The sequence below is a fragment of the Herpailurus yagouaroundi genome, unplaced genomic scaffold, assembly GCF_014898765.1.
Source record: "Herpailurus yagouaroundi ecotype Mexico unplaced genomic scaffold, PumYag 162, whole genome shotgun sequence".
NCBI lineage: Eukaryota > Metazoa > Chordata > Mammalia > Carnivora > Felidae > Herpailurus > Herpailurus yagouaroundi.
This window is the reverse complement of record NW_024412403.1, coordinates 54,785,767-54,812,436: the sequence shown is the minus strand read 5'-3', so window position 1 is coordinate 54,812,436 and position 26,670 is coordinate 54,785,767.

Genomic DNA, 26,670 nt, shown 5'->3' with positions numbered 1-26,670 from the left:
ATTACTTTTGAATTGTATTGACGACATTGATGGAAAAAAAAGTGTTTGTTCCAATAGATACTTATGGTGGCAGGTACAGTTAGGGTCAAATGCAGACAGGGTCTTCAGAGGACAAGAATTAGATGACTAACAGGGACAGAAGCCAAACCAGAGTAGTGCTGTTGTCATTTCCTCTGGCTTCCTGGATTCCCCAGGAGGAGGAGCTGGATGCTTAGCCCAGGGCCGCATGTTAGTGTCAATAACAAAGCATTTGTTGTTCAAAAATCTCCTGTTAATTTAACAAGGAGCCCATTAGACTGATTTGGCTCTAATACTTAGTGGTCTAGGTAAGCAAACCAAAATTTAAGCCTACAAATGCCTCACAGTTACAAAATTAAAATGCTGAAGGAGAAGCAATCACAAACAGCTAACTAGGCTTTAAACTACAACCAGTCAAATGATTTCCTTTCTTTGCTTCTGCATGTTCTCTATATAATTCTTTCCCAGAACCACTTCTGATTGGGTGCTGCCCTATTAGAATTGATAAATGTTCACATTAAATTTAAAATTTCTGGTATGTCTGTTTATTTTTTAATACCTCTCTCAAGTTCTAATGAGGGCAGACCCTTTAGGGGACCTTTGTTTTGTTGAGGTGGATGATGGGCAAGGATACAAACTGGGGAAGTTAAGGATCAACCAAAATATCCAATTAAAAAAAAGCAAACTGAGACATTGGGGCAGATAGTTCTGTGAGCAGAGAGGGGATTGCAGATACAGAGAAGAGTTCCAGGCACCTGAAGTGCCTTAGAGAGGAAGCTGAGAGTAATAAAAAAGCAAGTTAAAGAAGAACATTTCTGAGGCTCCTGGGTGGCTTAGTCAGTGAAGCATCCAACTTTAGCTCAGGTCATGATGTCACAGTTCATGAGTTTGAGTCCCATGTCGGGCTCTGTGCTGACAGCTTGGAGCCTGGAGCCTGCTTCAGATTCTGTTTCTCTCTCTCTCTCTCTCTCTCTCTCTCTCTCTCTCTGCCCCTTGCCTGCTTGTGCTGTCTCTTTCAAAAATAAATAACAACAACAACAACAACAACAAGCTTTAAGAAGAGCATTTCTGATGTTTTACTGGGCAGAACACTTTGTTCTATTTCCATATGGATGCTTCAGTAAAAATGACATTATTTATATTTTGATTTAATGTTTGTGTGTTGAGATATGACATATCAAGCCTGACCCCAGGGCACATTTGGAAAGAGAGAAAGGAAGTCCATGAGGACCAGTCTCATTTGGATTACAAATAAATAAATTGGATTTGAAACTGTATACAATTATTCTTCCATAATATATGGGGTATATTTAAATCATTCTCCATTTTTAGGAGAAAATGCTGTATAAAATACTTATTAATCTCCTCAAACATTATTAGGCATAATTAACTGAACTGAGGAAATTTCTGCTGACAGTTGCAGTCAAGAGTCTGTGCCTAGAGGGTAGAGTGGGTGAATAGACATTTTTATAGAATGGTTCCAGAAAAACTTTCATTTCTATTGGCATTTGCTTGACATAATATGCCTACAAGTTATCATTATTTTCAAAGTAATAAGATAGTTTATAAGCTTATCAATTTTGTCAATATGTAATTATTTTTCCAAGTAATGAGGGATTGTTAGCACATAAATAACATTCCAAGAGTGTGTGTTGCCCATTTTAGTAAGTCAAATACTTACTCAGTTGGTGATAAAAAGCAAGATCTAAGCTTAATAACACTATGTCCTTCCTCAGTTGAAGGTATAACACAAAGTAAATTAAGGTTCTATATAATTTATTGGATTTTTAAAAGCTTTGTGCACTTTTCCTAAAAATGCCTTGAGGCATTAACAATAAAATTAATTTGAGCATCTGCATCTACTTACAGCAATAATGATATATTGAAAAGGAAATTAGGGGCATGCAAATTAAGCAAGATGCCCAGTTAGCCCTTAGAATATTGAAGGGTGCATTACAAATACATACTTACTTTAATAAGGAAGGGTGAAAACCTTTCTTGTGTCCTCTTTTTATGTTCTCTGCACTTCTGTTGATAAGGCAGCCAAGAAAACAAACTAATGTTTGTCAGTGATGATATAGAAGCTAAGGTTCAGGGGCTCCTCTTGGAATGTGGATGCCCAGGTCTTTCCTTTTCTGTTCGTTCCCTGCCAGAGTCTGTCCGCCCTTAGCCCGTGCAGGTGGATGGCTCTGCAGGACCACAGTTCTCACACACCCCAGTAATCCTCCACCATGTGCCCGCTGCCAGGGAGCTGCATACATCCATCATATTATAAGGTTCTCTTTTCAGTTGGCTGCTAGAGGGTCCTTCACATTTATGCTTTATTTATTTAAAAAAATGTCTAAAATGTGAGAAGGGAAAACTAGAAACATAACAGAGCAACTCTTGAGGGGGATAAAAGGAGCTTTGAAATTTTTCTGTGACTGATTTTATCATGCACTGTGACTCCCTTTTGCAAGTGGGGTGAAAACTTGACAATTAGTGATAATTCAATCTCTTCTGGCTACAACAGTCTCTTTTAGGTAAATAGTGCATCTGTTCAAAACTCACTGTCAGAACGGTTTTTTTCCTTCCAGTTTGTACTACTTCCATCTCTTCCTTCCTAGGAAAGCAAGTTAGTGCAGGAGGAGACTAAGTGTTCTCACAGTGGTGGGTGGGAACTTGTGGATTGGGGGCAGGAGGAGGCTATGTCCAGCCAGGCCTCTGGGCCAGGTTCTCTTGTGCTTGCATGTGGGCGGAGACATCTGCCTTGCTGCCTCTGTCTCTGTAGTGCAGTGGGCTCTAAATAGTTGGGCCGTTCCTGATCATTTCTCCCTTCCCCGCTTGTGCTTTTCTGATGCTGTGATTACCTGAGGTTGGCCTCTGACTCCCACTTAGCCCCAGCTTGATAGTTGGCCCTTTGGCTCCCTTCCTTAGGACCAGTTTTCTCACAGTACTACTCTAGCAGGTGAACTCACCAGCCAATAGCATCAGCTGTTCCTTCTGGGACAAAGGAAACTTCTGGATTACTTATGTGTCACACCGAGGCCACAGAGGAGTGGGGTACTGTGGTGGACCCTCTCTCTGTCTAAGCTTGCCATTTATTTTCCTGCAGTCACCCCAGAGTGTCAAGGCTGATTTGAGGGGTGGCCTTCCACAGTTCCACGTGGCACATGGCTTCCTTCCCCTTTAACTAATCTCGAGCATTTCTATTGCCCTTCAATCTGATGCCAGATTCAGATCTGTAGGTCTTTTTTTAGCCTCTCCTTGCCACTGCTCTTTTCCTCTTATTTATCCTGAGAAAAAAGGAGCCGTTCATATATGGAAAATATAAAGGGGAAGAAATAAGTGATCAGTTTCCTATAATCTTGAGTCAACTACTCTTTGCAATCCCAGCTCTCTGTTCTTGCTGTGTGCTGTGGTATCAAACTCTGTGACTTCTGCAAATGCAGATGTACAGCCAAGGGTATGTGTGTTAGCAGGTAATTGGTAGGCAGAGGAGAAGGAACATAGTGCATGGAAGGAGGGTCTGTCACAGAAATCTTTGTCAATAACTTCATAGTGGCCGCAATAAGGAATGCAGCACAGTTGCCATCTAGAAGTATGGATTTGCTTTCACTCCCTGTATCATCTCAGTTGAGAAATGAAACTAGCTCAGTAACTTTTGTTTGCTTCTTGCGTTTAACCCTTCTTAGTGAGCATAGACTAGGAACCAGTAGATAATTTTTATTTTTACTATATTCTTATACAGCAACAATCTTAGTTTGCTAGGGCCACCATAACAGAATACCATAGACTGGGTGGCTTAAACAACAGAAATGTATTTTCTCACAGTTCTGCAGGCTGGAAAGTCCAACATCAAGGTATCTACAGGTCTGGTTTCTTCTGAGGCCTCTCTCCTTGGCTTTCAGATGGCTGACTTTTTCCCCCCTGTGTCTTCCCATGGTTTTTCCTCTGTGTGCAGTATCCCTGGGGTTTCCCTCTCTTCTTAATAAGGACACCATGCCATATGGGATTAGGGCCCTGCCTTGATGGCCTCATTTAAAATTAATTGCCTCTTTAAAGATTTTATGTCTACATACAGTTACATTCCAAGGGACTGGGAGGTAGGACAGGTAGGACTTCAATATATGAATTTGGGGCCAAATATAACTCAACCTATAGGAGCAACTGGATTCTAGGGAATTCAAAGTACTTTTAAATCATAACTATTACTGACACAAATGTTAATACCATCACTTCTTTGCAGACCATAAAACACAAGAATAGGGAATGGTTTGTTAAAGATTCCAAAGCTCAGGAGAGAAAGTAAGAACTTTATTCAATGCTCTTAGAATGAATGGGATATTGCTCCTGTATTTTCGTCTTCTTTTTTTTAACGTTTATTTATTTTTAAGAGACAGAGACAGAGCACAAAGGGGGGAAGGGCAGAGAGAGAGGGAAACACAGAATCAGAAGCAGGCTCCAGGCTCTCAGCTGTCAGCACAGAGCCCGACGTGGGACTCAAACCCACCAACTGTGAGATCGTGACCTGAGCTGAAGTCAGACACTTAACCGACTGAGCCACCCAGGCGCCCCTCTCCTTGAAGTTTTAATTTTATTTTTTTAATTACACAGATGATTCCTTAAAATGTGCTTGGTGAGAACATTTCAAACTATACAGAAAAACATAAAGAGTTGTTGTCTTCCTTACTTTATATTATAGTCTCCTTTCCCTCCCCCCCCAACAGAAGTTAAACACTGTTAATGTTTTAATATCCATTCTTCCAGATAAATAATGTTTGTACACAAATATGATGTGCAGAATTTTTAAATTTTGATTTTGTTTTTTCAGAGTGGCATAACACTATATGTATTATTGTTTGGCTTGTTTTTTTTCACTTAACACGATACCTTGGAGTTCTTTCTATGTTACTATAAGGCAAGGTTTCCTAACCTTGGCCCTGTAGGCATTTGGGATAGTTTGATTCTTTGTTTGGAGACGAGGTGTCCTATGTATTGTAGAATGTCCTGTGTGTTGTAGAATGTTTAGCAGCATCCCTGGCCTCTGCTCACTAGATGCCAGTAGCACTTCCCCCTCTGCCAGTGGTGATAACCAAAAATGTCCCTAGACATTCATTGTCACATGTCCCCTGGAGGGCAAAATTGCTTTTGGTTGAAAACTGTGGGTATAAAAAGAATTCCTTAATTAATTAATTAACTATTTCAGAGAAAGAGGCAAAGAGAGCATGAACTAGGGAGAGAGGCAGAGGGAGAGAGAGAATCTTAAGCAGGGGTCATGCTCAGTGAGATCCCATGACCCCAGGATCGTGACCTGAGCTGAAATCAAGAGTTGGGCACTCAACCAACTGACCCACCCAGGTGCCCCACAATTTCCTTAATTTCAAAAAACAGCTTCATGGTATCCAGAGTATGGGTTCCACCATAGTTTATTTATCTATGCTCTGATAGGTGGACATTTAGGGTATTTTCATCTAATTACCATTAGGAGCAACACTGCATCTTTATGTGTGACTTCTAACACATCCCTCCTGACATGTGACTCTATACTAACATCACTTTAGATAAAAAAAATATCTGGAAATTTAATTGCTGGATCAAGGAAGAGGCACATTTTATATCTTGATAGATACTATCAAATTTTCCTGCAGCTTGCCACAACCAAATAGTAGTATTAAACTTTCTCAAGTTTACTAGTTAATACAACTAAACATTTGTATCTTTTATATTTCCCTAATTACTAGACCTTGAGCATCTCTGCACTTCGTTTCCATTTCTGTGATCTATTAATATTTCTTGTCCCTTACCAATTTTATGAGTGGTTTGATTTGCAGGAGTTCTTCATATGTATTCTGATTCCTAATGCTTCTACTGCTACATACATTGCAAGTATTTTCTCCTAATCTATTATTTGTTTTCTAACTTTGTTAACACAACCTTTTTTTTTTTTTTTTTCAACGTTTATTTTATTTTTGGGACAGAGAGAGACAGAGCATGAACGGGGGAGGAGCAGAGAGAGAGGGAGACACAGAATCGGAAACAGGCTCCAGGCTCTGAGCCATCAGCCCAGAGCCTGACGCGGGGCTTGAACTCCCGGACCGCGAGATCGTGACCTGGCTGAAGTCGGACGCTTAACCGACTGCGCCACCCAGGCGCCCCAACACAACCTTTTATGATTGAAAATTTAAATTTTTATATAGTTAAACATTTGAATCTTATTTAAGAAAGCTTTTCAAATCTCTATTGTATAATACTTTATATTTTTACTCTTCTTTAAAAATTAAAAAAAAAATTTTACATTTTTATTTTTGAGAAACAGAGAGAGAAAGATCATGATTGGGGGAGGGGCAGAGAGAGAGGGAGACACAGAATCCAAAGCAGACTCCAGGTTCTGAGCTGTCAGCACAGAGTCCGATGTGGGACTCAAACCCACCAACTGTGAGATCATGATCTGAGCTGAAGTCAGACACTTAACCGACTGAGCCACCCAGGCACCCCTTATTCTTCTTTATGTATATTTTATCATACTTCACTTTCTACCTTTTAGATCTTTAGTCATCTATAATCCATTTTTTGTAAATGTTTTTCATATAGTGGTATTTTCTCTATTGTTGACCCTAGCATTTGTATAAACAAATTTGAAGCTGTATGACCAATCTGCATATGGGTCATCTAATAAAAACCTGGTGATAGAACACAAAATTTGCATTTCTATCCATGTTAAAATTTATTTAGATGTCTCCTGTTTCTCTTTTACATAGAAATTCATGGCATTTGGGCAGGTGAATTTCTTTTTTTTTTAATTTTTTCTTTTAACGTTTACTTATTTTTGAGACAGAGAGAGACAGAGCATGAACGGGGGAGGGGCAGAGAGAGGGAGACACAGAATCTGAAACAGGCTCCAGGCTCTGAGCCATCAGCCCAGAGCCCGACGTGGGGCTCGAACTCACGGACTGAGAGATCGTGACCTGAGGTGAAGTCGGACGCTTAACCGACTGAGCCACCCAGGTGCCCCAGGGCAGGTGAATTTCTTACTGTTGGCCCTGTTGCTTTCACCATTCCTGCTCATTGCCTGGTACAAGTATTGGAATAGAGCTTTCTCTTAGCAGGGAGCAGAAGAGCAGGATTCTGATGATTTGTAGCTATTGGATCCTTTTCAGAGAGTGGAGTTACCATCCTAATGAGGCCTCTGAATTCCTCCTCCATTTTGCTCTGGGACAGCCCCCAGAGCCCCTGAATTTGAAATATACACCATGTAAGACATAGGGTTGTGTTTTTTTGTTTTGTTTTTTGTTTTTTTTTTCATTCCTGGATTGGTTAGTCTGGCTGGTTTCCAAAGATGCAGGGCCATCACATATTGGAGAGCATATTATTCTTGGATTGCAAAACCTGAAGGACCAGCTGAGGGCCTCGGAAGGTCTAGATGGCAGGGATTTGAAAGGAGCTGCTGAAAATGAAGAAGCCCATAGCCCATAGCTGTAGCAGAGATAGAATAACTGTGGTTTCCTTACATCTCATTACCAATTCTGCCTTCACACTGGATGAGTTCAGACCCTTTTGTATTCATTGAAGATTAATTAAACTTCGTACTCAGGAAGGAGAGCAATGAAAGAAGTAAAGAGAGTCTGGAAGAATGTAACACTAGTGAGAGTGTATATGAAAAACAACAAAATAAAAATATAAGTGGGTGGTGACATCTGTTTCTTCCTCTCTGACCCCATTTCCTACCTTCCCCACCCTACCTTCTCACTTAGCTCTGGCCACCCGGCTGCCCTGCTGCTCAGTGTATACCACAAAGTATGCCACCTTGACTAGAGCTCTTCCCCAGTGTTTGGAACCCACTCTCTCACTTTCTACACAGGGAGTCTGTAGTGAGACCCCTGTGCACTTTCAATGCAATTACACACCTCTCTGCTTACTTGGCCCCCGGCTTCTCTTTCTCTGCAGCACCTTGTACTTTTTGCTGTGCTGTGTACCTATGCATGGTGTGCATACTCACTCAGGCACATGGATTGCTGTAAGCTTCCCCCCATGGATTGTAGACTGCAAGGGGGGGCAGTTTCTGCTTCTTTGGTTCATACCCTATCTTCAGGTCCTGGCACTATAGCTGGCACTCAAAACATTTTTGTGCTGAATAAATGTCCACATTGAGATTACTCAGCTAAGACATGGGAAAGATAAGACATGATACATCCTGATTCTTGATTATCATCTTAGGAACCTTGAGAGATTATATTTAAAATGGATATGACATTCTAGGATGAGGTAAATATGCTTTTAGTGTATATTTTGTTTGTGTCTTATACTGTATATCTAACTTGTGGGAGTTTAAAGGGCATGTTAAATTTGCTGAAATAAATGCTGCTGTCAGTAACTTTGGGGTTTTGTGAGATTGGAAAGCAGAAACTAGGGGAGGCAATGTTACTGTGATAGATTTCCACTGGCTTGTGGCTAACCTGCAGCTCTCTATGAGGCCATTCATGCAAATCTTTCTATTTCAGGCTCATTTCAGTAAGGTGCACTCTTAGAGGTTTCTTCTTTTGTGAATGATAGAATCAATAAAAGATTAGCAGGATGTTCCTTGAAAACTAACAACTCGGCCAACAGAGTGCCTATTTAGGTAAAGGTAATACTTCTTTGTAGTAACTGCTTCCCAATAATTATGAACATGATCTCTTCACCTTATGATATTGTTATGTGAAAAATAGAATCAAATGTATACAATTTTAATGAGTGCTATATATTTACAGAGAGCCAAATAAAACCTGTGAATCCTACTTTCTTGTTTTGTATATTTTGATAGGATATTTGAATCTTTTTATCATATAAAATAAGAAAAATGAAGTAAACAGAGACTATTGCATTAAAATTGAATCCATTTCCAAATCCTGTCTCGAATTTGATGTTCTTAGTGAGCTTATCCTGAGCCCCTCAACCAGTTTGGGACTTTCCTACCTTAGAACAAGGAAGACTTCGGATTTTCCTAAAAATGCTTGCTGGCTTTGTATTCTGATAAACTGTATACATGTCCCATTTGATCTATCAGATTGTGATTTTAAAATTTGTAGTTGCACTTGGGATAGGCCTTTTAAAATTTCAAGTTAAGTGTTGAAAATATCAGCTTCATAATTAGATAAAATGGAATATTTAAATTATATTTAGGGCTCAACAAATGTTTATTTAGAGTAAGAATTTAATTTAACATTTATCAAACTATTTGACTAAATGCTGGGAAATAAGAGACTGCCCTTTGCTGTCAAAGGGCTCTGGTGAAAAAGCATTAAAGTGAATATCTGGAATACATGGGGAAAATGACATGAGAAATAGTGAGCAATATTAAATTCTTAATTCTGGCGCTTAGGCGTTGTGCTGTTTCTAAGAGTTCTTGCTGCAGAACTATGACACAAAAGGAGGGCAAACATACGTGGAAAGACAAATTAATAGAAATTTTCCTTTGAGTGAACAATGCAATTACTGAAATTACCAAACTGAATATTTAAGCTTTATGAAGAATCTAGTGTTTACAGCTTATGTATGCATTGGCAACATGACTGTGAGGACTGTCCCATGCTCTAATACCTAGTTGGATTAAATGATATTGAGTAAAATGAGAATTCACTTGGATTATTTAACAAAGAGCCTTGCCTCTGATATTGAGTTGTTTGCATTTTTTGTCTTGAAATCTTTTGCCTATTTTTGAACATTTCAGTGTTTGCCTTAATATCATTTGTGACAGAATCATTAGCTATGGGCTTTCTTCTGCAAGGATGATACTCGGGAATAGGTTAACTAAAGCTTTCTTGGAAACTTATTTCAAGTGCAATTTGTAATGCTCTGGCTCTTTGATCCAGTCTAAATCTCATCTATTTAAGAGCTTCACTGACCTAATGGGATACTACTAGAGACTCATTGAGAACCGCTCAGTTCAGTGGGAACCCTTAGTGGATCCAAAAGACACCTTGTATTTGTTGATGATTGTGAAATGAAGTGAAAATGGTTTCTTGTGAATATGAAATGAAAGCAAAGGCTATAGATGATATTTGCAGAAAACAGTGCCCATAAAACTGTCAGAAAAATAAACTTTTCCTTTGGTTAAAAACAGAAAAACTAAAAAAAAAACGTTTCTAGCCAAGCCTAACTTACATGACTTTACATGGTGGTCATTTTCAAGGCAATATTTTCTCCTTCCTCCCCCATAGCAGCAACTAGGTATTTGCACAGACACTAGAGCATAAGTATTTAGTTATGAAAAGAGGTTCAGGAAAGAGTGTCTTAGAAATTGGAATGATTTTCCCTTTCTGTTTCCTATCTGATTATTCATATACTTGCTCTTCCCTCTGCCAGGCACACAGTGTTGGATACCAGCCTATTACCAAGGATAATGTCAGGATTGCACATTTCTTTCCACATGTCATGCTTTTATAGGGCATTGACTCCAGAAATAATCACCGACAATTACTACTGTTAGTTACATACTATGACAGAGACCCTTAGACTATTATCCTTCCATGGCATTTTCATTACAAATCCCATTAAAATGTGATTTACTGTCTCAAGTACTTCATACATTATCCAGAATCGCTGTTCAAGGCTGATATTATAAACTACGCTATACCTTCCTTTTTTGATCTATCAAAATAAGCTAAGGCTCTACTGTCCAAAATCTGTGTATATGTCATAGTAAAAGAATGTCTATTGAGTCTTTAAAAGAAACTAAACTTTTATGTGAGACTGCCTTCAATGGGGACCCATGCCGTTAATTTATTTTATTATTGTTGGCATTAACCAGCACAGTTGTGTTCTTTCAGGGTTCCCCCCCCCCCCCGCCGCCCCAAGCCCGGGGCCTAAGCACATCTGTAAAATGTAGGTTGTCTCAGGACAGGAGCTACATCTTTTGAAGCTGTTGTTTGAGTTTATAGTATTTAATATCCATGGATACAAAGTACTAAGTGATGTAATGAAGATGACTCTAGGTTTTAATTCTAATTTACTGTGGGAATCATAACAATTCCAGTGCTTTTAATCTCAAAGATCTCACTGCCTTGTAGATAATTTCATAGACCATCTCCGAATTTCTCCCTTTGCCCTAGATTAGTTCCTGCTTATGTATGCAGTGGGCCATGAGGCTTAGTTTCTTTAGACAGGGTTGAATGCCTTTAGACAGGATTGAAAAGAATTTTGCAAAGTGTTGAGTTACCTCCAGCCCCCGACAAGAGAGTAGGCCCTTAAGGCTGTATAAGTGAGTGGGCCTGTGGAGTTTTTAGGTTACTATCCACCTTAGTTCTACCTTATTATTGATAGATGATGAAGAGTCCAGCTCCTAGACAAAAACCTGTGGTATGAGTTGTTTTTAGACTTGACCACAGGAAACAAGAAAGACTCAAAGGGAAAGCTGCCCTCTGTATACCAGGCTGGTGCACAGCCAATGCACTGTAGTCTCTGAAGGGAGTGGCAGTCAGGAGCTGGCTGCCATGCTCTTATGCATTTCTGGGTTCCTAGCCCAGGTGCCTTCATTCAGAGGCCTCTTTGTTGGGGACTTTGGCAGAATTCTTCTCCCAGTGTCTCTGCTAAGACCTCTTTATTCAGTGGAGGGAGGAAAGCCTTGAAGAGCATTTTTCTCCATTCTGACCCAGTACTTGGCACTTTTCCATTTCTAGGCCTTCCCATTCCTCCTCCTTCTGGACCCTAGGTTCTTACAATTTCAAGAGCTTTTTATTTGGGAGCCTTGGCACTGAGATGATTCCCCACATCTGGGTTGATCACCTGACTGTGACTCAGTGGTGATCCAGGGGGAAAAAATGGAATAATGAGGCAGGTAGCACTTTCTCCTTTTTGACCTCTTGCTTACACTATCACAGTAAATGATTAGAGACTTGACTTTTTCATTTTTGGCTTGTCTTCATAATTGACAGCACTTAATCCAGCATCTGGCAGCTCAGCTCAAGTCAACTTAGCTCTTGATAGTTGACATTACTTTTGTATAGAATGAGCTCATCTTACCCAATTTCACATCTGAATTCTGAACATTAGAATTTAAACCAGCAATATGACCATTGGACCATACTTTGGAGTAGTATACAGAGAAGGTGAATTTACTCTTGACTATTACTAGGATAATTGATTTTGTAGTGAATCCAATCCTAATTTTGGGGGTAAGACTCATCCCTGAACTATGTTCCTTCACCTGTCTGCCATGTCCACTTTACCTTTGATATAGATTAAATTTAACCAATAATATCTTTAATTAAGTAATAATGATGTTTATGGAATGAGTGCTTTGTGCCATACCCTACTCTGGGAATATAGCAATGAAAAAAAAATCTCAAAAGTTCTGTATAAAATATTAGAGAAAATAAGGATGAGTAATGCTTAATTAGGTGAGCACAGTATTATATTTGCAGGGGATCTGCTCTGTAAAATAGCAGGGTGCTGATCAGTGGTTGGTACATATGGAGATGAGTAGGTGGAAGGCTCTGGGTGGCTAGCAGAATTTAGGTAGCATCATTATTCTGGCCATGTAGGGTGGAGCCCAGGATATGGTACTAATTTCACCATGTCACTGAAATGTCAGATGAACAACAAATAAGATTAGTCCTATAAATACAAGTAATACAGTGGTTATCAGGGAATGTTTTTGTGATGTGGAGAACTGTTGGTATATTAATGTATGGGCAGCCAGGCTAATCCCATAAACAGACTCTAATCCTAAACCTTTCACCTTCAACCCTGTACATATGGTCAGAGGGTGGTAGGCAAGGCAGTGAGGTTGTTGATCTACTGCCCTGGTGAGGATTGGCTTGTGAATTGGACCAGGAGGATGGCATCAGTCGTTCTAGTTGTATAGCTAGTAAATAGGAAAGAAGTTTGAGCAGGTACTGAGAGCTCACTTACGACTGGCTAATCTGTTGAGTGAAAAGGGTATGGATCTTAGTATATTTAAATATAAGGACTCTGCTTCTTGTTTTGAAGTAGAAAGTTGCAAAAGACCATTGTTTCCACTATGAGAACAACCTAATAGATTCTAATAGCCAAGAACTAATTAATCGTAAGTGAATTAAGTTTTAGGAAGGGATCAATCCTTCCCAGTGGAGAAGGACTCGTGACTGCTGTTGTCCCCTGGGGAATGGCAGGGGAATCTTCCAACCACCTTAAACTGGGTAAAATGAAACCAGGTGAACTTTTAATAAACATTTAAGAAAGCATGCTGATTTGGTTTGTTGGTTTAAACTCTAAGAAGCTCTAGTCAGAGAGCAAAACTATACCTGCCTTCAAATTCTGACCCACTGAGAGAACAGATACAGCATGCTGAGGCTTGGGGACATTTTATGGGGGCTAAGAAAACTACCTCGAGGCACACAATGTCTTCCTTGAGCTTTAGGGCAAATTAAATGCATGTTACCTCTAGTGCACTAAAGGCTGGAGGCAGAGTAGGAGAGCCAAGAGAAATCCTCTGGTATACCAGGAATTTACTGATTGCAAGGCATGGCCCACTGAAAGCTAGGGGCAGGACAGTAGGCTTAAGAAAGATCTTCAGAGCTTGGGACAGGAGAGCAAAAGGATTCCACAGAGGTCTTAAAAGCTGATGGGTAGATTCTAAAGCATAGAGAGATCTTTGAAGCATTATTGGTGTTCAAATCATAATTCCTGATCCTGCTATTAAAATATTTGAGGGCATTGGTTACTAGAATTTAAGTAAAGCAGAAACAAATCCAGACTCAGCTCAACTACAGATTAGATTGACTCAGCATGGAACTAACACAGCATAACTTCTGTTGCATTCTGTTGGTCAAAGCCAGTTAAAAGGCCAGTGCAGATTCAAAGGTAAGATAAATAATTTCATCTCTTTTTTTTTAATGTTTATTTTTGAGAGAGAGAGAGAGAGAGAGAGAGAGCGAGCGAGCGAGCAAACTGGGGAGGGGAATATAGAGAGGAAGATACAGAATCCAAAGCAGGCTCCAGGCTCTGAGTTGTCCGCACAGAGCCTGATGCGGGGCTTCAAGTCACAAACCTTGAGATCATGACCTGAGCTGAAGTCGAACGCTTAACCAACTGAACCACTCAGGCACTCCAGTAATTTCCATCTCTTGATGTGAGGAGTATCATGCATGTATAGAGAGGAGAAGAATTGTTGGGTCCATATTTGTAGAGTAATTATATTAAGCAGTGCATTTATAAATAATCCATGGTTTTAAGAATGAACCATAGTTTTAAGAATAAACCAAAAGAAATTTCTTCTTTCCTTCCTTCCTTCCTTCCTTCCTTCCTTCCTTCCTTCCTTCCTTCCTTCCTAATATCTATCATCTGTCAGGTTAGAATTATTCCATTTTCTCCAATCATGTCTGTGTTATTTATTGACAAGTCTTAGTAGACTATGGCTTTCTACATTAGTGCTTCCTAAAATGTGTTGATCCTTAATTCTATGGGCTGTTAATAGCTTAAGTGAAACCAAATGGGCTTCTGTACAGCCAGGTTTTGCAGAGCCTTATTGGTTTTGGGATGTGTAATACTAATAAAAGTGGACTACTTTGGGGTCTGTTTGTTGGTGTATTCCCCAGACTCACCACTTTGGCTTCAGACACCTTAAAGAATAATGTATTATTATTCTTATAATGAATATTATATATTCATAAGTATTCTTGAGATAAACATAGTTTGTATTGTATACTACAAAGCAAAACATCCATCATTAAAGCTCGAACAGTATTTCCTTTCTCCTTTTTTCCACTTCTACCATTTGTCTGTCTTTCTCTCTGTCCTTTGGTCTGTCTACCCATTGATTAACCCATTTATTCCATTCTCTTTCCAATAATCCATATTTCTTCATTATATATATTTTGTTTCCTATATGAAAATGTTTTTGTTTTTTGCAGCAGCCTTGGAAGTTCAATATAGTCCTCTGCTGTAATTCTTTTTCTGTTCTTTCTCTGTTCCTCTCCTCCATTCCCCCGACTTCTTTCTGTGGGGATAAATGCCCCGGATTCATGATAAGCAAAACTTCCCATCTGGTTACATTTCAGTTCTCTGAGAGGTATGTATTATATAGTGTGTACTGTTTCCTAAACTTATTTAACCACAGAATCTTTTTTCTGAGGGGACGTTTTGTGGAACTAATTTTATATGGAAAAAGATGGGATACTCTGCTCTGTTTTAATAAATGCCATTTTCTTTCTTGCTTTCAATATATTTTTTTTAATAATAAAAGGAAAATAAGTACTTATTGAAATGAAAATTTATAGAAATATATAAAGAAAAAAGTTAATAATTCTCTATACATTTCAACACAAATGTGCTCCAGGAGGAGATGGGCTGTCTCTGACTCACCATGATATCTTCCATGTCTAGCTGGATATGAGCAGGCCCTGAAAAAATATGTGCTGTATTTTCTAAACTGGTGCAATCATATATGGTGTATTGATTATAAAAGAACTAAAATATATCATAACTTCTGCATTTATATGCCATCTAGTTCCTATTCATGATGGACTCATAGTTAATCTATGTAACATGAAAGTCCCTGTCCAAAAGAACAGATGCGACCTAAAGTTTTAGATAGAATTATTGCAAAACTTTAGGAATATATTCTCAGAAGCAGTGGGATACTTGGAATTCCCTCATGCAAGCTTCATTTTGGGACCTGGAATTTTATTTTATGCAACAGTCTCAAGTTGATCAGCCATTTCTCTGCATTATTCATACTACAGGCAGTGGTAGCTGTACTGTCATTCTGGAAAAAAATATTAGAGGCTTTCAAATCACGGATCCAAGTAATTGCCATTCTGTCTATAGGTGGAATCAGTGTTGGCAGCTGTCTTCTAATTTAAAACCACATTACCTTGTGTACAGTTTGTTGCAGATCATGATTTAAATGTATTTGGATAATTAGTTCTTTAAATGTGGAAACAAATTCATGCAATTATTAAATGTTCAAACAGCACTGAAGAGAATATAATAAAAAATGTGTAGTGACTTCCACCCACCTAACTCACCCTTTCCAGAGACAAATGCTCTGTTTCCTTTGTTTCTTTCCAGAATTTTTTGATCACAAATTTTGGCTTCCAAGTTTTTTGGGATAAAGTTAGAAACATAGAGAAAGCACCTAAGAGGAGACCATTAAAAAAGAAAAGGAAAAGAGTCCTTCTGATTCCATAGATCAAAATGAAAATAGACACACACACACACACACACACACACACACACACACCTTTGTATCCCAAGCCTCCTGCTTTTCATAGCTTCCATGGGGTGCTGAGAATCCCAGCCAATCTTTGGTGCATGAGAATTTGTAGAATGAGTGGTTTCTTAGCTGTTATCCTGGTGGTCAGTCGTTTGATCAGACCTTCTTCGAAGGAGTCATGTTAAAAAAATTTCCTACCTTACAGATAATTATTTTCTTTCATATAATGGATAAAGCATGATAATGACAGGTAGGGGGATACAGATTTGGAACTGGACAAGTATGTATGGGCTTTCAGTAAGCCCATGGTTTACAAATAGGAAAAATTTTGTCTCCCCAGGGGACATTGACAGTGTGTCTGGACCATTGATTGCCATGATTGGGGATGGGCGAGTACTCCTGCATGTAATGGGTGGAAGCCAAGGATGCTGCTAAACATCCTACAAGGCACGGGACAGCCCCCACAACAAAGAATTATCTGGTCCAAAATGCAATAATGCCAAGCTGAGGAACTCTGCTTTACGTGAACTGTTTTGCCATCTGTTCTTTTGGGGACAGTGATTTTCATTCAGAGAAACAACTCAAAATAGGCAACAATGTCCATAGCGATAAAATCCTGTGCATTTTCCACTGTGTTTACAGTTCAGGCTCTTGAACCTCAGAACATAATGGAAGGATGTGGTGTCCTACTAGTTAGTTCAACCAGAAAAATAATCTTCTCATAGCATTATCAACCCTTAGGCTTTTCACCTTTTAACCTTTCTGATTATATTGCTTATAGAAAAAACTAATATTGGGGTGCCTGGGTGGCTTAGTCAGTTGGGCGTCCGACTTCAGCTCAGGTCATGATCTCACAGCTCATTGAGTCCGAACCCTGCGTTGGGCTTTGTGCTGACAGCTTGGAGCCTGGAGCCCATTTTGGATTCTGTCTCCCTCTCTCTCTGACCCTAACGCACTCACATTCTGTCTCTGTCTCTCTCAAAAATAAATAAACATTAAAAAAAATTAAAAAAGAGAAAAAACTAATATATTGCAGGCAGATTAAACTTGAGTAACAGGTAATAATAGCAAATAATAGCAAATATCCTATATTTGTGTGAAAAATACTAAAAAAAAATAGTGAGTTATTTGTTGAATTTTATTATCAGCTACTTTTTCTCTGGTTCTGACCAGAAACGGCACAGATGCCATCTTTTGGTCAAAAGGTGATACATAAATCCCTTTTAGGGTGAGACCTGATAACTGTGTTCTGGTGAGCTAATTGTATTTAATCTGCTCATTTCTGAATGTCATCACAGATTAAAGCATGTGAAAAATTAAATAATGTGAGATTGCATTGACTTTGGGTTAGAGAGATTCTTGACCCATAGTAAATCCTGTCTTTGCTTCATTTCAGTGCAGTTTTGTTGGCTTAGAGGAGAATGTGGAATATTGAACATTTAAAGTTGTCTTAGTGAAGGGAATCAGATTGCTGGATCTGTAATAAGATGGTTTAGAGGGTGTGCAATACATGCTCTTAAGTTGTTGAGAAAGTGGGGCTTTAAACAGCTAAGGGGCTGGCCCTAGGTCACAGGTCAGTTGCATCCTTGGGCTGGAGTCAGTCTCCCTCATCTGAGCCCACTGCTTATTTCTCTGCTGTAGCTCATAATTATTTCCATGTGGCCAGGGCTGTTCAATATAAAATATGCCAAGGTGAGACCATAATATCTTCTTTGTATTCATCACTTTAGACTGTTAAAGCTACTCTCACATGTATTATATCAAAAACAACCTTATTACATAAATGGAACAAGTATTTTGTCTCAAGTGATCACAAGAAATAGACAGAGATATTCATTAACTTATGTGAATTTAAATAACTAAAAGAAATAGAGCCAGGGGTGCCTGGGTGGCTCAGTTGGTTAAGCATCCGACTTTGGCTCACGTCAGGATCTCGCTGCTTGTGGGTAACAGCCCTGTGTCAGGCTGTGTGCTGAGAGCACAGAGTCTGCTTCAGATCCCCTGTCCTGCTCTCTCTGCCTCTCCTCTGCTCACACTTTCTCTCTCTCAAAAATAAATAAACATTAAAAAATAAAAAAAGAAATATACCAAGATATCCCAGTCCAAAACTCTCCTCTGCAAGTCTCTGCAGGTTTATTGTGGAGGTGCACAATTCCAGACTGGTATAAGATAAGCTGCTCTTTACTGGTTGCTTACTGGTGTGTCTGGTACTGTACAGGGTATGCTTTACTCCATTTATTCTCACTGTAGCTTTAAGAGATTGGCATGATTATTAATCTCATTTGCTTAACAAATGAAGCGAGGTTTAGTGAAGTTCTGTAACCTGCTTAAGTTTACACCACCATTAGATTATTTCATTCCAAAATCCATGTCTTAACAATTATACTCTACTACCAGCATTTTTCATATGGTTTTTCTATGGCTTTTTTGGTAACCAGTATGGCTTCCTGATTGGAATAGCCATTGCACATCCAATTTTATGCATTGATGTTTTAAATTTTAAAATCTTTTATACTTTTTCGCCCTTATTTATAGCTGATACTGAGAATGGAGATAACAGGTTAGGATAATTTTCTCTGTCTCCTCCACATGTATCCAGTAGCTCCCATCTGATTTTTTTTTCTTTCAGCATACCTGCATTTACACATTCCATCTAACCTACCCAATGCAGAAAGAGCAGACTTTCTAGGAAAGAAATCTGATTCTGTTACTATTTAGAGGCCATTATTGGATCACCATAACTTAAAACACAAGATATTCTAAAATCTGTTTCCTGCTTTCTTATACAATTTTATCTCCTGCCAGTCTACCACAGACTCTGGTCTAGTCATCCTGAAATGTGATAGTTTCCCAATGACCATGCAGTTTCATGTATGTGCATTTTCATATTCTCAAATTAGATCTCTACACTGCCACCTGCTTTTGTCCCCTGGCCCAACCTGGCCCTTATTCAGTTCTTCTATTCTTTTTTTTTTTTTTTAATCAATGTTTATAATTTTCAGAGTATAGGTCTTTCGCCTCCTTGGTTAAATTTATTCCTAGGTATTTTATTCTTTTTGGTGCAGTTGTACATGGGATTGTTTTCTTAACTTCTTTTTCTGCTACTTCATTATTAGTGTATAGAAATACAACATGTTTCTGTAAATTAATTTTGTGTCCTCTGACTTTATTGAATTTATTTATCAGTTATAGTAGTTTTTGGTGGAGTCTTTAGGATTTTCTATATATGGAAATATAGTATCATGATATCTACAAACGATGAAAGCTGTACTTCCTTCCCAAGTTGGATGCTTTTTATTTCTTTTTCTTATGCTATGGCTAGGACTTCCAATACCAGGTTGAATAAAAGTGCTGAGAATGAAATCCTTGTCTTGTTCTGGATCTTAGAAGTAAATCTCTTAGTCTTTCACCATTGAATATGATAGCTGTGGGTTTTTCATATGTGATCTTTATTATGTTGAGGTATGTTCTCTCTAAACCTATCTTTTTGAGAATTTCGATCATGAATGGATGTTGTACCTTGTCAGATGCTTTTTCTGCATCTATTGAAATGACTCTGTGGTTTTTGTCCTTTCTCTTGTTAATGTGATGTATCATGTTGGTTGATTTGTGAATATGGAACCACACTTGCATCCCAGGAATAAATTCTGCCTGATTATGCTGAAAGATTTTTTAAATGTATTGCTTGATTTGGTTTGCTAATATTTTTGTTGTTGTTGTTGTTTTTAAATTTTTTTTTCAACGTTTATTTATTTTTGGGACAGAGAGAGACAGAGCATGAACGGGGGAGGGGCAGAGAGAGAGGGAGACACAGAATCGGAAACAGGCTCCAGGCTCTGAGCCATCAGCCCAGAGCCTGACGCGGGGCTCGAACTCCCGGACCGCGAGATCGTGACCTGGCTGAAGTCGGTCGCTTAACCGACTGCGCCACCCAGGCGCCCCTGGTTTGCTAATATTTTGTTGAGGATTTTTGCAACCATGTTCATCAGAGATATTGGCCTGTAGTTTTCTTTTTTTTCTGTAGTGTCTTTATTTGGGTTTGCTATTAGGATAATGCTAACCTCATAGAATGAATTTGGAAGCTTTCCTTCCTCTTCTATATTTTGGAATAGTTTGAGAAGAATAGGTATTAATTACTCTTTATATGTTTGGTAGAATTCACTTGTGAAGCCATATGGTCCTAGCCTTTTGTTTGTTACAAATTTTGTGATTACTAATTCAATTTTATTGCTACAATTTGTTCTGATAAAATTTTTTATTTCTTCCTGATTCAGTTTTGGAAGGTTTTATGTTTCTGGGAATTTATCCATTTCTTCTAGGTTGCATTTTTTTGCATATAATTTTCCATAATATTCTGTTATAATCCTTTGTATTTCTGTGATCTTATTTGCTCTTTCTCCTCTTTCGTTTCTGATTTTGAGTCCTGTCTCTCTCCTCCCTCCTTCTGTCTTTCTCTATCTCTCTTTATTATTTTTTTAAAGTTTTATTTATTTTGAGAGAGACAGAGACAGTGTGAACAGGGGAGGGGCAGAGAGAGAAGGAGAGAGAGAGAATCCCAAGCAGGCTCTGCACTGCCAGTGCAGAGCTGGGTGCGGGTCTCAAACCCATGAAACCATGAGATGATGACCTGAGCCGATGTCAACAGTTGGAAGGAAGCTCAACAGTCTGAGTCACCCAAGTACCCCATTGTCTCTGTCTTTAAATGAGTCTGGCTAAAGGATTATTAATTTTGGTGATCTTTTCAAAGAACCAGCTCTTGGTTTCATTGATCTGTTCTATTTTTTTTAAGTCTCTTATTTAGTCTCTGTTCATTCTAATCTTTATTATTTTCTTCCTTCTACTGACTTTGAGCCTTGTTTGTGTTCTTTTATTCTAGCTCCTTTAGGTGTAAGATTAGGTTGTTTATTTTAATTCTTCTGTTCTTTATTTTTTTATTTTTTCAACGTTTATTTATTTTTGGGACAGAGAGAGACAGAGCATGAACGGGGGAGGGGCAGAGAGAGAGGGAGACACAGAATCGGAAACAGGCTCCAGGCTCCGAGCCATCAGCCCAGAGCCTGACGCGGGGCTCGAACTCACGGACGACGAGATCGTGACCTGGATGAAGTCGGGCGCTTAACCGACTGCGCCACCTAGGCGCCCCAATTCTTCTGTTCTTTAAAACTGCCTTCAAGAACATTGCTTCTGAGACTCCTCAGACATCTAGAACATAGTTCTATTATGGCCCTATCGTTGTAGTTGATAATTGACTTTCCTTCCCAAGTATGTTATGAGTTGTTTGATAAAAGGCAACATTTCATGTTTTTATTTCTCCAATGATTAGCTCAATTCTTGGCATATGACAGCAAGCCAGTGATGTTAAATGAATGTGGTAGTATCACAAGAATTTGAGAATTGAGTAGATATGGAAAGTAAAAGAGAGAGGAGTGAAAGGTGGGTCCAAGATCTCTCCTTTGGGTAACTGGGAAGATTATTATACTGCTAACTGAAAGAGGAGATTCAGGAGAATGATATTAATCTGGTGGTGAAAAGGAGAGCTGGTAAATTTGAATATGCTCATGGGACATGTTGAATATGATAAGATGACCATAGAATAGTAAACTCCAATGTGCTAACTATATTATGTATCTAATATAGTTAGAAATTTATATTTCATGGCCAAAAAAATTTAAGAAGTTTCTGTTATGTTTTGTAATTGTAGAATAAATAGGTCTTAAGTTTCTTAAAATAAAAGTAAAGAGTAAGCTGACTTCCTTGGGTCAGACTCCAGGTTTTTTCTCCATTACCTTTTTGACATTTCTCATGCAGAAGTAGAAATTGACCCTATTTTAAGCTTTATAAGTGGCTGATCTGCATCAAGCAACAAACTTCATGAGTTAAGCTGAAATGGAATGCTCTGTATGAATGGAATATTTGTTTTTGTTGTTCCTTTTGTTTTCAGTTTTGGTTTTGGTTTTGGTAGCCAAGTAGTTTTTAATAACATTGTGTAAATATTAGCAGACTAGGAGTAGTTTGCTTTAAGATGCCTATACCTTTGGCTTCTAGCCCTTATTATTTAAGCAGAAAATTTGTTTATGCATGTGGACTTTCCTTTTCTCAAAGTTTGGCTGTGGGAACCCAGTCTGGACTGGAAACAATGAGCAGGGAACAGAGTCTTGTGAGGAATAAATTTGCTTTGTGGGAATTATACAGATAGAGTGGAAATGTAGATAGTATATGGCTAACCATTTTGCTCTTTCTGGAATGGACCTATAGGGTTACTTCACTACCATTTATTCTTCTACATGCATGTATATCTTTTGGCAAATATAGTCACAGTGATTTTTAGTTCCACAAGGATTTTGAAAATATAGAATGCCTCTCTAATTCTCTGGCAGAGCCACTAGTTAGCAGAGTTTAGAAGTCTCCTAACAGAGAACTTACTGCAAATGCAGTTTAAATATAAAAAAAGTGAGCTTATTGCTGGGAAGTAGGATTCTGTCAGGCAAGTGCTAGAGAGCGCTGGGAAGTAGGATTCTGTCAGGCAAGTGCTAGAGAGCACAGAATTTTTGCTTTCCCAGGCCTTCCTGTGGCTATCTCAGTGAACAATTCAATATGAGTATTCTGAAATAAGGAACGTGTCCATTATGGGCTGAATTGTGTCCCTACCAAAATGTAACTGTTGAGGTTCCCCTTTAAAATGTCACCTTATTTGTTTTAAATTTTTTAAAGTTTATTTATTTATTTGGAGGGGCGGGAGGAACAGAGAGGGAGAGACAGAATCTCAAGCAGGCTCCACACTGTCAGTGCAGAGCCAGATGCAGGGCTCAGACTCACAAACTGTGAGATCATGACCTGAGCCAAGATCAAGAGTCAGATGCTTAACCCACTGAGCCACCCAGGCTCCCCTAAAATGTCACCCAAATAAGGATATAGTGTCTTTACAGAAGGAATTGGGTTAAGCTTAGGCCATTAGAGTGGGCTCTAAGCTAATAGAAGGGGAAATTTGGATACAGGAACATATAGAGGGAAGGTCATGTGAAGATACAGGGAGAAGCCAAGGAGAGAGGCCTGGAACAGATTCTTCTCTCATGGCCTTCAGAAGGAACCAACCTGAAGACACCAACTAAAAGAAAGTCAGTTTCTGTTGTTTAAACCACCAAGTTTGTGGTACTTCATTGTGACATCCCTGTCAAAATAAGTGTTAACTTTGTATCCTCAGGCCTTAGCATGTGACTTGTGATATAGAATGTTCTTAATGGGTGTTTTTGAACCAAAGATGTAGAAAGGGGCCCCATTGGTCTTTGGAAAAGGGTTACATAAGTTGGAGGAATATGCACAATCCACAATTGCATTCTTAAAAACTCACCAATCAACCAATAGTTACTACAGCTTTAGACTTTAGGTCTTGTAGTGGGTCCTTTAGTTCGGCTATACTAAGAAGAATGGGTATCGGTCCTACCCTCAAAGAGCTCATTGCCTAGATTAGTCCTTTCTGGGAAAGCAAAAACTTAATGAAAGGTTTCATGGTAGCCCTATCTGCATAGGTGGTCCTCTCTCTTTATCTCAAGTCTTGTCTGTACCAGTTGTGGCATTTTTTTTTTGTTTGTTTTTGGCAGCAGGGGTGGGGGTTCATGAATCATTTAAAGAGCTTCCTAAACATTTATGTTTGAATTTTCCTGGTAGTGATGTAGGCTGACCTAATCAGGGATTTATCATTAGGGTCCTCTGGGATTTAGGTATCCGTATACATTTGTCATTGTCATTTTAGTCTTCTTTGACTTGCAGTGAAAGAGAATATTTACCTTGTGGATGAATTTTTTAACTGAATTTTCTATGGAGTTGAATGAAGCATAAAATATACAAGGTTGTATTTAAGTTAGACCAATAATCTTTTCTAATATTGAGAGCTGGTAAATATTTTTTAGCCATCCAAAGATACTTCAACGTTTCAGTCTTGCCTTCTGGAAATGAGAATCAGTCTTCAGTGAAACATTTTCTATGTAGAACACAATTTGTTGATCCTTTTAGCTGCTGTTTCATTGAATTCTTAATACAGGCACTGAATATAATCATCGTAGCTATTTTACAGATGAGGGAATTGAGGAGCACAGAGGTTAAGATCATCTGAGTAATCAGTGGTAGAGCCAACACTGAGGGAAAGACACAGCCTGTGTCCCTTTGCTGTGTCATATTGCCTTCCTATTTCCGTCAGTATTCCTCTTTTGAGCCACTGTTGCTTTTTCTTTTCCTGCTAATGTGTTGTATGTAGTGAGTAGAAGTTGGGAGAGCTTGCAACTTTCCAATGGCTTTACAGTTTCCCAATTTCCCTGCTTTCCTTACTCTGTTTTTCTTTGTGACTCTGTGATTCCTCTCTTCCGTGTATTCACTGCGGGATGGTCTCAGCTTCATGCCCTGCTGCTGTGTATCTGGACTCTGTTTCTTCTCCCTACTTCTCCCCTCCAAGCCCTCCATTTGGAAAGTTTGGCCTTGTCTGCTCTCCCATCATCCATTTTCTTTTTTGGTATGTTTTACATTTCCTTTCTTTGTGTTGCCGATACCACACTCCGTTTACATTCCTTGGACTTGACTGCCTTCTAACTCATGATTTAGCTCACCCTAGAGGCCTAAGCATTGGATAATTGATTTCATATATTCTGCCGGTCCCATTTATTTCACTTGTTAAGTAAAACAGAAGTTTGTCTTTGGCTTTAGAAACTTTACTCTTGAAATGGGAAAAGACCTACCTTTAATAGCACCTGTCAGGAAAATTATCTTCTTAACACATGAAACAAGCCTTTTATGGTTTTCCCATGTTTCCTCCTTTTCAAGAATTCCTATGGTTGATAGATCTCAAATCACCTAAGTGTAATCCAACATACTTCTAGACCTGCATTTTCCTGTCTGTGTAGCAAGGAGCGTTAGTAGTATGAGTTATCTTAAAAGTTATAACCACAGGGGCGCCTGGGTGGCGCAGTCGGTTAAGCGTCCGACTTGAGCCAGGTCACGATCTTGCGGTCCGTGAGTTCGAGCCCCGCGTCGGGCTCTGGGCTGATGGCTCGGAGCCTGGAGCCTGTTTCCGATTCTGTGTCTCCCTCTCTCTCTGCCCCTCCCCCGTTCATGCTCTGTCTCTCTCTGTCCCAAAAATAAATTAAAAAAACGTTGAAAAAAAAAAAGTTATAACCACAGCAGCATCTCCCTTTTTCCAGTGGCAGGTTATTGGAAATGGTGACAGTCAGTCATGGAGCTCTGTGTGCTCCTTGTGGGCTCATCACTGCTCCTTACTCTTGACCACCTTCCCCGACTCTTTGCTGTAGAGTGCCTGAACAGCGCATTGAAGTGTTCTGCAATTACACCTAATAATCTATGTTTTCCTAAGATGTCGTCAAGCTCTGCATCCTTGTTTTTCTCAGTCACTGCAAGGAGCCTGAGCCTCGCAGCCCATCCTCTATCCCCAAGCACTTATATAGCTATGCTCATTCTCCACTAAGTCTCTGTCTCCTTTTTTCCTCAGCTCCTCCACTGAACATCATGGGATTCAGGGTATGTGTACAAGTCAGGAGAGGCTACGTTTTACTGTGGTAACAAATCAGCCACACACACACACACACATGTACACGCACACACACATGCACATGCACACACCCTCAAAATACCATCAGCCCTTAAAAAACCAAGGCCCATTTATTATTTACACTTTATGTTCAGTATTGGTTGGCAAAGAGTCTGTTCTACATGATCATCTAGAAAAGAAGCTGACAAAGGCTTTATGGTATTCAATCAGAAATATCTGGAAATGAAGCCTTGTTGGTAGCCTCAGGAGAGGAAGAGTGAAATGGGAGCATTGCACAGGGGCTTTCCACTGCATCAGCCCAGAAGTAACATATACCATTTCTCACATTTCGCTACCAGAAATTCAGATGTTCCTGCCTAAGGATAATGAATAATGGAAGACCTGCCTTCCATGTGTCTGAAAAAGGAGGGAAATGATACTGGTGATCACCAGTAAAGTCAATCTCAATTTGTCATTTAAATAAGTGACCTGTTTTCAATCTCTTCTCATGAATTTCCTTTCCACTTCTTGTTCTAAAAAAAAATGGCTTTTCCTACAGGCACTGCTTCCCCTGCAGACTCAAATAGTAGCTTTTTTCCCTCCTACCCGCCATGTACTCCTGGACTTGTAGGTAAGATAGTGTAACCTTTGCTCGCTGTTCTTATACCAGAATATGGTTCTCCCTTGCTTTCCTCACTTTCCTACACAAATGTTCTCAGTTCCTTTAAAGCACGTGCCATCTGACCGGTCCATCTGTTGCTCCTCCTTGTTGCAGCCATCTGTCACCCTTCTGGTCAGTTCCTACGTGCTCTTCTTCCTCTATGTTAATGTAAGATTTTTAGCACTTACTCTACTTTGGTTTATTATAGTTTTCTTCTCTGTGACTTCTGTCATCAATCTTGGTGACTTTGACATCCACAAGGTTAAAAATCCCATACCTGTTTGTGACCTCTTCATCCCTAAATAT